We start from the raw sequence: 16348 nt of genomic DNA, 5'->3' as shown, positions 1-16348 counted from the left end.
AGGCAAAATTTTAAAAACTGCCCTTGGAATCCAGAACTGAGGTTTTAATACCCATGAGATAATTGAAGCTGTGGCTTCATGGGGGTTAGAGGTAGAGGAGCTGGAATTGAGTCTCAAAATAATAGAACCACAAAGAGCTTCCTGGTTTATGAAAAAAAAAATGAATCCAGAAAAATTATCCAACTACCCAAAGTAACAGGAAAAATCCTGTCATATAGATACAAATTTTACACCAGTTGCATGTGCAAAATTTATGCCAAGAAATTAATAATATAACTTGGTACATTATAATAACTCAGGTTCTTTCAGTGGAAAACTCAAAACTGATCTTTTACATTTCCAGCCTAGGAATCACAGAGGCCCTCAACAAAAATTCTTCACTGCAAATAGGTCTCCATAAAAAAAATTACAATATGCATGAAGAAATGAAATACCATGATAAAAATTAGCAAATGCAGTAAACAGAAAAACTGGTCACTCCAAAAAAAAATATAAGTGGCTAAATAATTTGAAAGCAACTCTAAAATAAGTTTGTATCTGTGAGCTTTGGCTGCATAACAAAGCTCCCAACTTAAATGGCTTAAAATGACAACCATCTCAATTTTTTGGAGAGATATTACTTTTTTATCCAATTTATTTAAATGATTTTTAAAAATTAAAACCATGTACCTACTCTTCCCCTAAGCAGCCTGAGGAGACCTCTGAATACAGTTAAATATTCGCTGGAACCAGAAAAACCCTATAAAATCATGCAAACAGAGAGGTTTAAATCTTTATGTTCACTTTAAGAACACATGTGAAACTGCCCAGGCTGTCAAGGGTATGCATATCCAAAAAGTCACCAAGTATCTGAAAGATGTCACTTTGCAGAAGAAATGTGTGCCATTCCGTCTCTACAATGGTGGAATTGGTAGGTGTGCCCAGACCAAACAGTGGGGCCGGACACAGGGTCATTGGCCCAAGAAGAGTACTGAATTTTTAGTGCACATGATTAAAAATGCAGAGAGTAATACTGAACTTAAGGGTTTAGATGTAGATTCTCTGGTCATTGTGCACATCCAGGTGAACAAAGCCCCCAAGATGTGGCATAGAACTTACGGGGCTCATGGCCAGATTAACCCATACATGAGCTCTTCTGCCACATCAAGATGATCCTTACTGAAAAAGAGCAGATTGTTTCTAAACCAGAAGAGGCGATTGCACAGAAGAAAAAGATATTCCAGAAGAAACTGAAGAAACAAAAACTTATGGCTTGGGAGTAAATTCTGCATAGAATAAATACAAATAAAAAAATTTTTAAATATAAATAAAATAAAACAAAACAGTACATCCATTTCTCCCATCCTTCCCCCACTCCCTCATCTTTGGTAACCACTAATCTGTTCTCTGTATCTATGAACTTGACTGATTGATTGATTTTTAGATTCCACATATAAGAGAGCTCATACAGTATTTGTTTTTGTCTGACTGATTTCACGAAGCATAATACCCTCAAGGTCCATCCATATTGATGTATATTGCAAGATTTCATTCCTTTTTATGACATATATATATTTAATAATGTTATATATATACATATATGTTTTTATGTATATATAACATTTATACTCACACACACACACACACACACACACACCACAGTATCTTTATCCATTCATACATTGATAGACACTTAGGTTGTTTCCATATCTTGGCTATTGTAAATAATGCTGCAATAAATACAGGGATACATAAATCTTCACAGGTTATTGTTTTCATTTTCTTTGGATGAGCATCCAGAAGTGGAATTGCTGGATCATATTAGTGGTACTTTTAATTTTTTGAGGAACTTCCATACTGTTTTCCATCATGGCTATACCAGTTTACATTACTGCCAGTAGTGTACAACAGTTTCCTTTTCCCCACCATCCTTGCCCAAACTTGTTATTTCTAGCCTTTTTTGAAAATAGTCAGCCATTCTAACAGGTGTGAGGGGTTTTGATTTGTATTTCCCAGATGATTAATGATATATAGTACTTTTCCTGTGCCTGTTGGCCATCTGTATGACTTCTTTAGAAAAAAAAATGTTTATTTAGATCCTCTGCCAATTTTTTACTTGGATTGTTTTTTGTTTCTTTTGCTATTGAGTTGCATGAGTTCCTTATATATTCTAGATATTAACCCCTTTTTGGATATATCATTTACAAATACTCTCATTAAGTAGGTTGCCTTTTCATTTTGCTGATCAATTCTTTGCTTGGCAGAAGCTTTTTAGTTTGATGTACTCTCACTTGTTTATTTTTCCTTTTACTGCTGTTGCTTTTGGTGTCAGATTCAAAAAAAAACTTTGCCACAGGTAACACCTATGCTAAGGAGCTTACCACCTGTTTCCTTCTAGGGGTTTTATGATACCAGGTCTCGTATTCAATTCTTTAATCCATTTTGAGTTAATCTTTGTATGTTGTAAAATAGTGCTCCAGTTTCATTATTTTGCATATGGTTGTCCAATGTTCCCAATACTATTGGAAAGACTGTCTTTTCCCCATTGTATATTCTTGCCTCCTCTGGGTTTATTTCTGGGCTCTCTGTTCTGTTCCACTGATCTATGTGTCTGTTTTTATGTCAATACCATACTGTCTTAGTTACTATAGCTTTGCAATAGTTTGAAATCAGGAAGCATGATACTTCCAGCTTTGTTCTTCTTTCTCAAGATTTCTTTGGCTATTCAGGATCTTTTATGATTTCATACAAGTTTTAGAATTGTTCTTTTTTTTGTGAAAAATGCCATTGGAATTTTGATGGAGACTGCACTGAATCTGTAGATTGCTTTGGGTAGTATGGACATTTAAACAATACTAATTCTGGGGACAGCCCGGGTGGCTTAGTGGTTTAGCGCCACCTTTGGCCCAGGGCATGATCCTGGAGACCCTGGATCGAGTCCCACGACAGGCTCCCTGCATGGAGCCTGCTTTTCCCTCTGCCTGTGTTTCTGCCTCTGTGTGTGTGTGTGTGTCTCATGAATAAATAAATAAAATCTTTATTAAAAAAAAAACAGTACTAATTCTTCCAGGGATGCCTGTGTGGCTCAGCGATTGAGTGTCTGCCTTTGTCTTGGGGCGTGGCCCTGGGGTCCTGGGTTCGAATCCCACATTAGGCTCCCTGCATGGAGCCTGCTTCTACCTCTGCCTGTGTCTCTGCCTCTGTCTCTCATGAATAAATAAATAAAAACTCTAAAAAAAATACTAATTCTTCAAATCCATGACAGGAAATATCTTTCCATTTATTTGTGTCTTCTTTAATTTCTTTCACTAATGTCTTATGATTTTCAATATACAGGTCTTTCACTTCCTTGGTTAAATTTATTCCTAGTGATTTTATTCTTTTTGATACAACTGCAAGTTGGATTGTTTCTTTTATTTCCTTTACTAGTACTTTGTTATTACTGTATAGAAAGAAACACAACAGATTTTTGTGTGATTTTGTATCCTGAAACTTTACTGAATTATTTATTAGTTCTGACAGGTTTTTGATGAAATCTTTAAGGTTTTCTATCTATATAATATAATATATAATATACAATATACAATATATATGTCACTGTAAAAATAGTGACAGTTTTACTTCTTCCCTTCCAATTTGTATGACTTTTATTTCCCCCTTTTTTACTTAATTGCTCTGGTCAGGATCTCCAATATTACATTAAACAAAAGTGGCAAGAGTGGGTATCCTTGTCTTAACCTTAACTTTAGAGGAAAAGCTTTTCACCATTGAGTATGATGGTAGCTGTGGGCTTGTCATAAATGGCCTTTATTCTGTTGAGGTATGTTCTGCCTATACCCATTTGTTGATAGTTTTTATCATAAATGGATGCTGATATTGTCACATGCTTTTTCTGCATCTAGTGAGATGATCACATGATTTTTATCCTTCCTTTTAAAATGTATGTCACATTGATGATTTGCAGATATTGAACCATTCTTTTATCCCTGGAATAAATCCCACTGATCACAGCATATGATCCTTTTGAGGTATTGTTCAATTTGGTTTAGTAATATTGTCTTGAGGATCTTTGTATCTACATTCACTAGGAATACTGGCCTGTAATTTCTTTTTTTTTTTCTTTTATTTCTTTTTTAAGATTTTTATTTATTTATTTGAGAGAGAGAGAAAAGAGGATGCATGAGGTGGGGAGGAGTGAGGGAGAGAGAAATTCCAGCAGATTCTAAATTCACCACAGAGCCCCCACGTGGAGCTCAATCTCAATATCCTGAGGTCACAACCTGAACCAAAACCAAGAATCAATACTTAACTGACTGCACATCCAGGCACCGCATTGGCCTGTAATTTTCTTTTCTTGTGGCATCCCTGTCTTTCTTTTTTTTTTAAGATTTTATTTATTTATTCATGAGAGACAGAGAGAGAGAGGCAGAGACATAGGCAGAGGGAGAAGCAGGCTCCCTGCAGGGAGCCTGACGTGGGACTCGATCCCAGGTCTCCAGGATCAGGCCCTGGGCTGAAGGCTGTGCCAAACTGCTGAGCCACCCGGGCCGCCCCCCTGTCTGGTTTTGATATCAGGATAGTGCTGGTCACATAAAATGAGTTTGGAAGAATTCTCTCCTCTTCTATTTTTTGGAAGAGTTTGAGAAAAATTGATACTAATTCTTCTTTATTTTATTTTTTATTTTTAAATATTTTATTTATTTATTTATGAGAGACACAGAGAGAGGCAGAGACACAGGCAGAGGGAGAAGCAGGCTCCGTGCAGGGAGCCCGATGTGGGACTCGTTCCAAAGACCCCGGGATCACGCCCTGAGCTGAAGGCAGATGCTCAACCACTGAGCCACCCAGGTGCCCCTTAATTCTTCTTTAAATGTTTGGTAGAATTCAACAGTAGAGCTGTCTACTCCTGGACTTTTGTTTGTTGACAGGTTTTGGATTATGGATTCAATCTCCTTACTAGTAATTGGTCTGTTCCGATTTTCTATTTCATCATCAACCTTTTTAGAAGGTTGTGTTTCTAGAAATTTATTCATTTCTTCCAGATTACCCAAATTGTAGGTATATGATTGTTTATAGTAGTCTCTTATGATGCTTTGTATTTTGTGGTATCAGTTGTAACCTTTTTCATTTTTGATTTTATTTATTTAAGTCCTCTCTCTTTTTTCTTGGTGGAATTGTAAAGCAATGTAGAGCAATACTCATGCAGTGATGGTAGGGGTGTAAATTGGTACAACCACTTGGAAACCAGTTCATTATTCTCCTTAAAGTGCCAATAGATACACCCCATGAATAGAAATTCAAATACTAGATTATACCAAACAAACGCATGCCACATGCACAAAGAAACAGATCCAAGAATGTTCATAGCATTGTTTTTTTAAAAATCCCAATCTGAATTGATTCATATTTCAATCAATAGAGAAAGAATAAACTCATATAGCATAAGATGGAGTACTATATAGCAACAAAGTTTTTTAAACTACAAATATAATAATAGAGCTGAATGAATGTCAAGAACCTAATGAGTAGAAGATGACAGACATGAAATACATAGTGAACAATTCCATTTATACCTAGTTTAAAAAAAGTTAAAAGTATGCATGCATGCTCTGGTGGGAAAATCATAAACAAACATAAAGAAAGTTACTATAAATTAGCAGAGTAGTTTCCTTCATTGAAAGAGAGAGTAATGTTTAGGAGGAAACATTTGCAGATCTTCTAGGTTCTAGAAATATCTTATTTCATAACCTTGCTGGTGGTTTCATGAGCATTTACTTAATGCTAATGCATTACACTGTACAATTTTACTTTCTGCACATCCCCAAATACATGTTATAACTCACAATAATAATGTTTTTAAAAAAAATAACAAAAGGATTTCATTATCCCATATAATGAGAAAGTCATAGGTAAGCAGTATACCATTCAAAATTATGATGAGCACTGGGTGTTATTCTATATGCTGGCAAATTGAACACCAATAAAAAATAAATTTATATAAAAACAAAAAAAAAACAAAACAAAAAAAACAAAAACAAAATTATGATACCACTGCTTTCCTGGATCAGTGTCACGTGCATTAGTTCAGGCCCTCCAAAAATAGATACCAAGATGGGACTGAGCATGCAAGAGATGTATTTGAGACACCGGTCAGAGAAGAAATAGTGGGGGGCATCCCGAGTGGCTCAGTGGTTTAGCACCACCTTCAGCTCAGGGTGTGATCCTGGAGACCCAGGATAAAGCTCCACGTCAGGCTCCCTGCATGGAGCCTGCTTCTCCCTCTGCCTGTGTCTCTGCCTCTCTCTCTCTCTTTCTGTGTGTGTGTGTGTGTGTGTGTGTGTGTGTGTCTCATGAATAAATAAATAAAATTTAAAAAGAAGAAGAAATGGGGAAATAAAGGAGTTGGGGCAAGCTCTCAGACCATAATGCAGGTCTCTGTGAAAGAGAAAGGAAATGAAATATTGGATAAGTAGAGTCTCAGACTGCAGGACCATTTCTGAGAAGCTTTGGCTAGGCCAATGGGGAGCCTGCAAGCCAATTTCCTGGCAGAGGAAACCTGCCTCTTGTAGGAATTGACATGCTTTGTGTCTTTGCCATGCTCAGTCATGGGCTGAGAGCAGCGTGGCCTTTAGGGAAATGTAATGATAAGATTGAGGGACCAGTATCTGGGCCTATCCACCAATTACACATCTCACAGCAGGAGATCTGAACAACGGGTTTCCATGGCTGCTGCATCTACTAAAAGGGATATAAACTAAAGACTCTGAACACAGTAATGCAAATAAGTAAGACCAAATAATTTGAATTGCAAAATCACTTATGATATTCATATAAATAATTAATACACTAATAAAGTTTGCTGATCACTCTAATCAGTAAATCCTTGAATATTTATAAAATGCTATAGAGTGCTATTATTCTATATTAAAGATTAGGGAAACAAGATCCACTGACCTCATATCCATGAGGTCTACCTGAGAGTAACAGCTAATAAACTAGGTAATTTAAATTCTTAAAGCTCTAAGAAGCCTGTTGAGCACTTCTGATAAAATATTTGGCTTTATGAAACTAATATTACTCTGTTAACTAACCGGAATCTATTTTTTTTAAGATTTTATTTATTTATTCATGAGACACAGAGAGAGAGAGAGAGAGACAGAGACAGAGAGAGAGGCAGAGACACAGGCAGAGGGAGAAGAAGGCTCCATGCAGGGAGCCCGACGCGGGACTCGATCCCTGGGCCTCCAGGATCAGGCCCCGGACTGAAGGCGGCGCTAAACCGCTGAGCCACCTGGGCTGCCCTAAAAATTTTTTTAAAAGAAGAAAAGAAACCTTATGTTTAAAATAAATATAAATAAATAAATAAGACAAAAAACAAAAACCTAAAAAACACTAAAAACAAAAAGTACTTGACTTTATCTTTCAACATTTATAACCAAGATAGAGAAAATTCTAGCAAGTAAAGATCTGTTAGTCATTATTGGTGTCCTGACCTAGAGACCCAACTGCCTATAGAAATGTGAGTATTAATTAAGGGCAATGGGATCCCTGGGTGGCTCAGTGGTTTAGTGCCTGCCTTCAGCCCAGGGAGTGGTCCTGGAGACCCGGGATCGAATCCCACATCAGGCTCGCTGCATGGAGCCTGCTTCTCCCTCTGCCTCTCTCTCTGTCTCTCATGAATAGATAAATAAAACTTTAAAAGGGGGGGGCATTTAATTTGAGCTTGCCAGACTGTAACAGAAAGTAAACAGGCTACCAACCCAATCCCATGTGACTTAATGGTGACAGTATAGAGTGTGTAGAAAATAAGTAGTTCTAACAATGTTTCCAGGAGTTCCTAGGTCCTTTACTAGAAGCAAAGAAGAAAAAGGCAGGAGCTGATGTCTACCATTTAGAAGGTTTCTCTGAAATATTTTATCCTCTCCTGGTGTTTTTAATACCATAATTGTGCTATTTAGGATTTACATTTAATAGTGGATTAAGAACTGTCAACATCTAAAGGAAGTCAATAGTGGAGGAAATTGAGAGAACTAGTATGTGTTTTTTCGTGGCCTGGTGCTTCCCTACTCATATTCACAGAAATTTACTAATCCTTGGGTTTTTGCATGGTTTAACAGAGGAAACATTCTTCCCTCAACCTTGTACTCCCCCAAAGTTTAGTGAGATAAAAAGATGAAGATTAGCTGGAAATTAGGTCAGAGGTACTTTATCATATTTTTAAGTAAATATGCTGATGCTGCTGATTTACTGTAATTGTTCTAAATTCCTTAAGTTCATTTTCTGAGATAATAGAAGTGACACCATTTTAGGATGTTAAATATTTCCTGTGTTATAAATAAAATGGTAGCACTTCTCTTTCCAAGTAAATGAAGTGAAGAATCAAACCACTGAATTTGTAACCAAATGATGCAAGTCAGGATTCTTATCCCATTAGGGAGGGGATGAGTTCATTTTCAGGTATTTTATTAGCAGGAACTGCTTTTTCATAACTCTAAGTATGAGAAGAAGGATGTGCATAGATATTGGAAATATGAAAGAGCAGCTATTGACTGGAAGAGTCATCCCACCTCCCACTGCGGAACATAAAGGAAACTGATCCATCTCTGCCTGTCATCATCTTCACTCCCACTAGGCAGTCACGACACAAGCAAGTGACTCAGTCAGGTCCCAGCAATCTGGTACTCTTGCTCAAGACTTTGCATTTTGAATAACACAAAGGAAACAGGACAATCTGAATCTGGTTACAATTACAGTAATAGCGACAGTGTCTGTAGCAAAGCCACAACTTCTTAACCTGCTGTCTGTTGTGCTTTGCTTTCCTTTGCCCTGTTTCTTGTCCGTTTACCAAACTTTTCTACAGTTTTTCACTGATTGTTGTTGAAGCACTCAACATCCTTCTAACAAGATTTCTTTTCACTCAGGACTACTACAAGAGCAGTTTGGCAATAAAAGGCAACCTAACTGATAACACCAGCCAAGCAGGCAAAAATCTGCAAAAATTCTAGTCCAGCAGGGATTAGGGAGCTAAAGAATGTGAGGAAAAGTTCAGTCACAGAGAGGTAAGGGAAAATAAAGGTCAGTGGGAAAATAAAGCCCCAACTGCTTGGGGCTCTCTTCAGGCAGCTAAATACTAACCCTTCAACAGCTCAGCTCGGTGCCTTGCCATCAGCTGGTGAGAATGGGGACCCTTGTGTACCCTCTTCTCTGGGAAAGTGCATCTCAGGAGATGGTTGTTACTGAATTTGCACCAGCCTCCACTGGAACAGAACCATATAGGTGGGGCGCCTGGGTGGTTTAGCAGTTGAGCATCTGCCTTTGGCTCAGAGCATGATCCCAGGGTCGTGGGATCAAGTCTCACCTCAGGCTCCCCACAGGGAACCTGCTTCTCCCTCTGCCTGTGTCTCTGCCTCTTTCTCTGTGTCTCTCATGAATAAATAAATAAAATCTTAGAAAAAAAAAAAAAGGACAGAACCAGAGAAAGCAAGGACTGAGAGGTTGTAAATGCAGGGAACACACGTGAATCTGATTAATCAGTGGTTAAAACTCTAGAGCAGATAAAACTTAGTAAGATCAAGAATATCCATGGAAGGGTCCTTCTCTACTAAGTGGGGCAGTGCTTTGTGACAGAAGCAGGTCTTGGAAAGATAAGGAGAAAGGGAATGAAGGTCAGAGATAAGACAGTGAGACAAGTTATATTGGTGGCTTTTATTTTCTATTTTCTATATGAAACAGGAAGCCAGGATATTTGTCAAGAATGAGGGAAAGAATGGATAGAGGTTCGAAGAGTAGGTAAAAGTTTTGAATAGTCAGGGAAAAGTATGAATAAAAGAACACTGAATGGTAATGAGGTCCAGATGAATTGAAAATAACACACTTAAATGGATTCAGGCTAATTATGTGCTTTTTCTTTATAATACCTCACCCAAAAGTACTAGCTGTAAAAACAAAGGTCAGATCACTCAAAAGCTAAGAACTATTAAAAGTTAGTAGAAGCCAAAGGAGAAGACAAGGGAAAGAGTGTTGATAAGAGGATAATAGTGTGTAGAAACATCAGTTCTGGGCTAGTTGAGGGAGGGAAGTGAAACTAGGAAGGAACTGAATGAATGAGAGACAAGGAAGAAAGCCAGAGCTGAAAGGGTATGATATGGTTAAACAAGCAAGCAAGTAAACAAACAGGTTAATTTGTGTGGAAGGAGGTAGGATAGGTGGGAAAAGCGATAGGGATAGGGCTTTGTGCTCATAAAATGCAGATTTTAAGATAATGTGACTTTGGAAATGAAGGCTGAGGAGAAATGGAGGTAAAGGTCATCGTGGTAAGAGCTCACTGTCCCTAACATAAGGATGCTGGACACAACATTCCAAGGTTATTGAAGTTACCAAGGACAATGGTGGGATCTGAGTAGATATGACGCATATCGGTCAGGTGTCAATCTTCTAAGTGGGTATAGGCAATGACCTAAGACTCAAGCGGATGACTGAGAAGAAAGCAACAGAACGGACATGCATGATTCTAAAAGGAGGGGTAACATAACACAATGAAAAAGAAAAGAAAAATATAAAAAATACTACTCAAAACACCAAGACCTTGGTTCTTTCTGTTTTCATTCTTAGCACAGAACTTTAATCTAATTTAACTTTCAAGTCTGAGGATAACTTCCAGTACCAGTCAGAGCTAAGTGCTTTCTATCAGGAGATAGAGAGACTGGTATCTCACCAGCTCTTTCAAAAAAAGGGCAGAACTTTCTAAAATGCCTCCAGGAAACCTTTTCTTGCATCTCTTTGACGCAAAGATTTGGATCACATATCAATTTTTAAGCCAATCACCAGCAGGAGAAGAAAGAACTTTAGACAAGACGTGCCCAACTCCCCTTATTGCACTGTTACCTCTCAGTAGAATAAGAGCAGTTCTTGAGGAGTCCTCCATAATCTCTGTTACTCACGTACATCTGTGACGACAGACAGTTCCCTCAGCTTCTCCCCTTAATGTGGTAGGTCTAGAAGGGGTAACTTCAATTCTCTGAATAGACCAAACTTCAACTTTCTATTAAATAATCAAGTTTACATTGGTATCAGCTTCCACACTATTCAATTCATAACATTTGCATGGGAACACGATCCCCATGATTGCAAATGAAGGTAAGCACCACAAGTACATCACACTCTGTCCGTTGCACCACAACACAAAATTATAGCCCAGTGTGACCACCCTGTGGTCTCTTGCTGAGGTTCCAGGACCCATTCTTATACTCTTTCCACTAAGACTACAAAGATTCTCCTCCAGCTCTGCATCCTAAAGGTCATGTTGCTCAAAGTTAGGCCTCTATGCCCCACATGGTGAACCTGGAGACCATCAATGGTAGAAAGGGTAGGAAGTCCTACAGACACCTGCAGCAGGTAGCGAGGCCATGCGGGTGTAGAGACAGGTAGGCAGGCTTGCAATGCCAACACGAGCACAAGACTTAGAGCATCCTGCTTGAAAACGCTCAATAGCTCCCCCACACAGAACAATGTCTTAACTTCTACAGTTGCACAAAGACTATTTGCCTGCAGGCACAGCCAATCATCTGGGCTTCGTTGCCAACCTTGCACTCCAAATATGTTCTTGACATCCCTGAACTCTCCCTCTCATCTTTATGCTTTTGAAGAGTCTTTGTTCTCTACCAAGAATTCCTTCCTCTTCTTTGACAGTTAATTGTCCATCATTTATTATTGATACAGTTCACTATATTACCACAACAGCCAAATAGCTGATGCTTGAAAAGAAATGTCCAGCCAGTATTTTCTGACTTTTCTTATCTTGGTATTTTATTTTTTTAAAGATTTTATTCATTCATTCATTCATTTTAGAGTTGGGGGAGGAGGCTAGGAGAGGGAAAGGATCTCAAACAGATTCCCTGCTGAGCATGGAGGCTGACAGGGACATGGGGCTCAATCTAATTACCCTGAAGTCATGACCTGAGCTGAAATCAAGACTCAGACACTTAACCGAATGAGCTACCCAGGTGCCCCTCTTATCCTAGTATTTCAAAAATTGTTGAGCTGTTAAGCACATTTTTGTGAATAAATTGTTGGGTTGTTCATTTTCAGCAAGGAGTCTTGCATCATGCAACCACAGCTTTAGCTCTATATAGATGAGTGGCACAGAGACATGGTGCTAAATGAGGTGAAGAGAGGCAAACCAGTAGGGCAGGATGGAAGTGTCAAAACTGATGGCCAATGTACATTTTCAAAATGTGTAGGCAGTTTTCCTGGAGGCCAAACCCACTAGGTGGCTTGTTTTGAAAATAACAGCATATGCTTCTGACCCAATTGTTTTGTTGTGTGTGTGTGTAACATACATATAAAATGTGCATTAGGAAAGTAGTCACTGTGTTTACCCTGTTCTTCTGCTAATTAAACAGAAATGATTATTTCCTTTATAAGATAAGGAAATTTTAAATGCTGTTCCCAGGCTGAGAAATCATTGGACTAGTTACTCCCACAACATACTTCTGAGAGCACACAGCTCGCATCTGATCTAGGGCTGTTCTTGGCTGGTCTTGTTATTGCCAAATTATGTCATTCCTTTTACTACTAAGGAATGACATGCACTTTAACTTTAGCTCTCAAAGTAAAGTTCATCTCTAGATGTAAATGTCACTTGAGAAATAAACATAAAATCTAAAGCTGTCTCCTTTATTCCATTCCAAATTCTAAGATTTTTTTAAAAATATTTTATTTATTCAGGAGAGACACAGAAAGAGAGTCAGAGACATAGGCAGAGGAAGAGGCAGGCTCCCTGCAGGGAACCCAATACAGGACTCAATCCCAGAACCCTGGGATCACGTCCTGAGCCAAAGGCAGATGCTCAACCACTAAACCACCCAGGCATCCCCAAATCCTAGCATTTAACAACTGAGAGGCTAGGGAGAGAAAGGAAGAAGGAAACAAACAGTTACTGAGTTCATATTATGTACAAGGCAAGGCTCCCAGCTTGTAACTTCCCCCTGAGTAGCAGTGTCTGAGTCACCCCAGTACCAGCACAGTTCCTGGCACCTAGGCAGATGTTCAATGAACACATATTTGCTGAATCGACCTAAATCCATTCCAGATGTTGTCTCATTGAGTCCTCACAACCACCATCTGAATTTGGAAGTGTTTCCTTCATTTAACGAAGAGGCTGAGTAACTCCAGGTCATACTAAAAGACCTGACTTACAAACCGAGGATGTAAGACACCCTTAGGATGTAAGCATGTAAAGCATCTTAGAAGTCAGCTAGAAAAATGCAACTTTCAATAAATGAGACCAAATATCCAGCAAATTTAAGTGACTATCTCACACAACACATCATTATAGAAGTGAAAATCAAGATAAACATATGCATTCAAACTTAAAACATTCTAGAGGATGAGTTTGACCACACACACACACACACACACACACACACACACACAAATGTATAGAATGCAAATGGACATTTTGAGAGCATTTTGAGTATGCCTGCAATATGGTAGGAACAAAGATGACTAAGCAATAGTCCCTGCCCTTAAGAATCGCAGCAAATAGTGAAGGTAAATAGAAACAGAAATAGTATATTAAGCAGATCCTACGCTTACAGAACTATGAACCAAGAGCTGTGGGGACACAAATGACAAAACAAATAACTCTGCACTCAAGAGGAAGAGGACTAAGGATATTTAAGGAAACAAAGCAGGAGCAAAGGACAAAGTCACAAAAGGTTCTACTGTGGAAAGAGAATCATGGAGGGGCAGGAGATTTCTACTGTGGAAGAAAGAGTAGGATAAATATTGAAAGTGAGGTTGTTGTAAAGGGTTCTGCCCACATCCATTTGCAAAAAGGGATAAGGATGATTCTCTTAAAATTTTTGTGCCAACTACCCGGAGGAAGACTCATGTGTGTTGGCTGACTCATGGCATCAGTATGCATCTCCTATCAAGTAACTTCCTTTAACTTCTAGGGGCTCTTTTCCAAACTTCTGGTTTCCTTCTCTGTCTTGACCATTATAGAAGGAAAAACAAGTCTAATAATTGACTCTTGATCCAAACTCATAAGCAATAATCTCAACAGTATTATATTCCTTTATATTGCAACAAGGTAAAACCTTCCTCTTCTGGTTGATGAAACTATCTTCTTCCTATGATAGACAGAAAAAGTGAGTGCACGAGCACTTGGTTTAAGAAACACACCCAGGACAGTTGACCTAGAGTACACAGGTCAGTAAGATGGGTGGATAGGTTAAAACATTAAGGCGTAGTTAAAACAACTTAGGCAATTGTTTTTAAATTGAGTTTTGAGAAATGATATGAGATCTCACATTAAGGATATTCACGTGCCTTTTAGAATACTGCTATAATCAGTAATTATTTTTGAATAAGTAATAAATTATAGTGTTGCCTAATATTTGAGAGGCTCTTGTGCCAAATACTCCCACGACCTAGCTTTCCTAAGAGCATGGAAGTCCCCTGAGCCTGTGTGTACCTAACACTGGCATGTGTACATGACATCATGATTTCACTTACCAAGCAATAAAATGAGTCACATTTGAAATTGCCTTATCTCATGAAAGTCAAACAACCTGTCAATTAAAAAAAAAGAGAGAGAGAGAAAAAAAGAATGAATTCAGTTTATTTTACAGAGAGTTCATAGGCTAAAAATGCATATCCTATTCTGTCCTACTGACGCAAGGAATATCTTCTGCTTGGTAAACCTCCCAAGCTGTTTTTTGTTAGATTTTTTGTTTTTGTTTTTTATCTTAAGGAACTTATGTTACTTCAAAACAGCAGAACAATTCTTTCTGCTACAACTTTTTCTTCCATGCTTCTAGGATTCTATTTCCTGATATTATTTCTTTCCTCTTTCAGACCGACCTACCAGAGTTTCAAACATTTCACACAGGTAGACTCTGCTTTCCTTTCCCTTTGCTTTCTAAGTCAAATATTTAGCTTCCTAACACACTCTTCTAGATTTGACTTTATGGAGTATCTGCTAGTGAGAAATAGAAACTTAATGACTTTTGGGTTTGCCAAAAGCATTCATCATCATCCAAGTAAATCTTGTCCATCCTGCTTTCTTTACATATATATTTTTTTAATTGGAGATCAATTTGCCAACATATAGTATAACACTCAGTGCTCATCCTGTCAAGTGCCCCCCTCAGTGCCCGTCACCCAGTCACCCCATCCCCCCACCCACCTCCTAAAATTCATCTTCTCATCAGTCCAACATTTATCACAGAGTTGATTTCTATTTACTCTTGTACTAGCTAGCTCCCTGTAGGGTGTATCATCTTACCTTTTCTGAGTGTAATGTCTAATGACATGGATTTCACAAACTCTCTTACCTCAAGTGGGTCATTTTAAGACTCACCCAATAAAAAAAACAAAAAACTCATGCCTGATGCATTCTGCGCTAAGTTTTTAAATCTTTCCCTCTCAAATCTGACCAGGTTATCTATACCCTCCTTGTACATAGCTTTTTTAGCCTTTGAGGGATGAAGGCTAAATAATAGCCATTAGTTATTATTTACTATCCAGAGCTTTCAGAAGACACATCTCAATAGTTTCTCATATCTTTGTTCCAACTGGGGAAGTCAGTGCAATATGCTTTCTATAATCTTGCCTCTCCTCTGGTAATCGAAATTTTTGGTCACACTCCTTTTTATTTGTGTTAGTTGTGATGATTTATACAGAGAAAGAAATTTATTGAAAGGATATATGGTTGTCCATATCCTCGGGAAGTCTAAAGAACTACTATGTTCAGAATGAGCAAATAAGAAGGGAAATTACACCACCAAAACCATAGCCAGAATCATGCCATAAAACCAGTCTGACGAGAATACACCCGCATTTTAGGGCCACTGCCAAGAACATCCACACTGCCAGCACTAACACCAGCCCCACCACTGCCTTGGTTCCCAGTGTGCACACCAATACTAACAGCCAGAGAGACTTCCCTAACGTTCCTTACCCTTTGTTTGCATCAGTAGCATTTGACCCAAAATCCAAGATACGCAGGTCTGATTGTTGAGCCTAAGAAACAAAGCCTTCACTCGGGGAGGTTGGAAAGGAGGTTTATTTACAGGTCTATTCAGATTCTGTAGAGGAAGATGAGCTCTGTCAACTAAGAACCACATAATACGGATTTTTTAATTTTAATGTAGGAAGGGGATTCAGATACTAAACAGACCAAAAAAAAAAAAAAATGCATCTTCACTGCAGTACTCCATCTATATGGAATACACTATACACTGACCACATTATCTATAAGCTTTATGATGCTTGGGCTCCTGACATGGAGTCATTGTTTTTCATCTTCCTTCACTTAGCACTGCAGTTCCTAAACTGTATCCTAAGGTACCCCAAGTGCCAC

At 38.4% G+C, this 16348-nt stretch overlaps 1 long non-coding RNA gene across 1 annotated transcript in view; it reads right to left on the bottom strand.

Annotated features, from left to right (window-relative positions):
- Positions 1-16348, bottom strand: part of LOC140595810 (uncharacterized) — a 110536-nt gene that overhangs the window by 14216 nt on the left and 79972 nt on the right. Inside the window, exon 5 of the long non-coding RNA XR_011997696.1 lies at positions 14500-14555. This is a non-coding gene — a long non-coding RNA (uncharacterized lncRNA). The remainder of the gene's footprint in view (positions 1-14499; positions 14556-16348) is intronic.

This window comes from Vulpes vulpes, chromosome 15, assembly GCF_048418805.1.
Source record: "Vulpes vulpes isolate BD-2025 chromosome 15, VulVul3, whole genome shotgun sequence".
NCBI classification, from domain to species: Eukaryota; Metazoa; Chordata; class Mammalia; order Carnivora; family Canidae; genus Vulpes; species Vulpes vulpes.
Note: the sequence above shows the minus strand (reverse complement) of the source record. Positions and strands in the feature narration are given on the sequence as shown.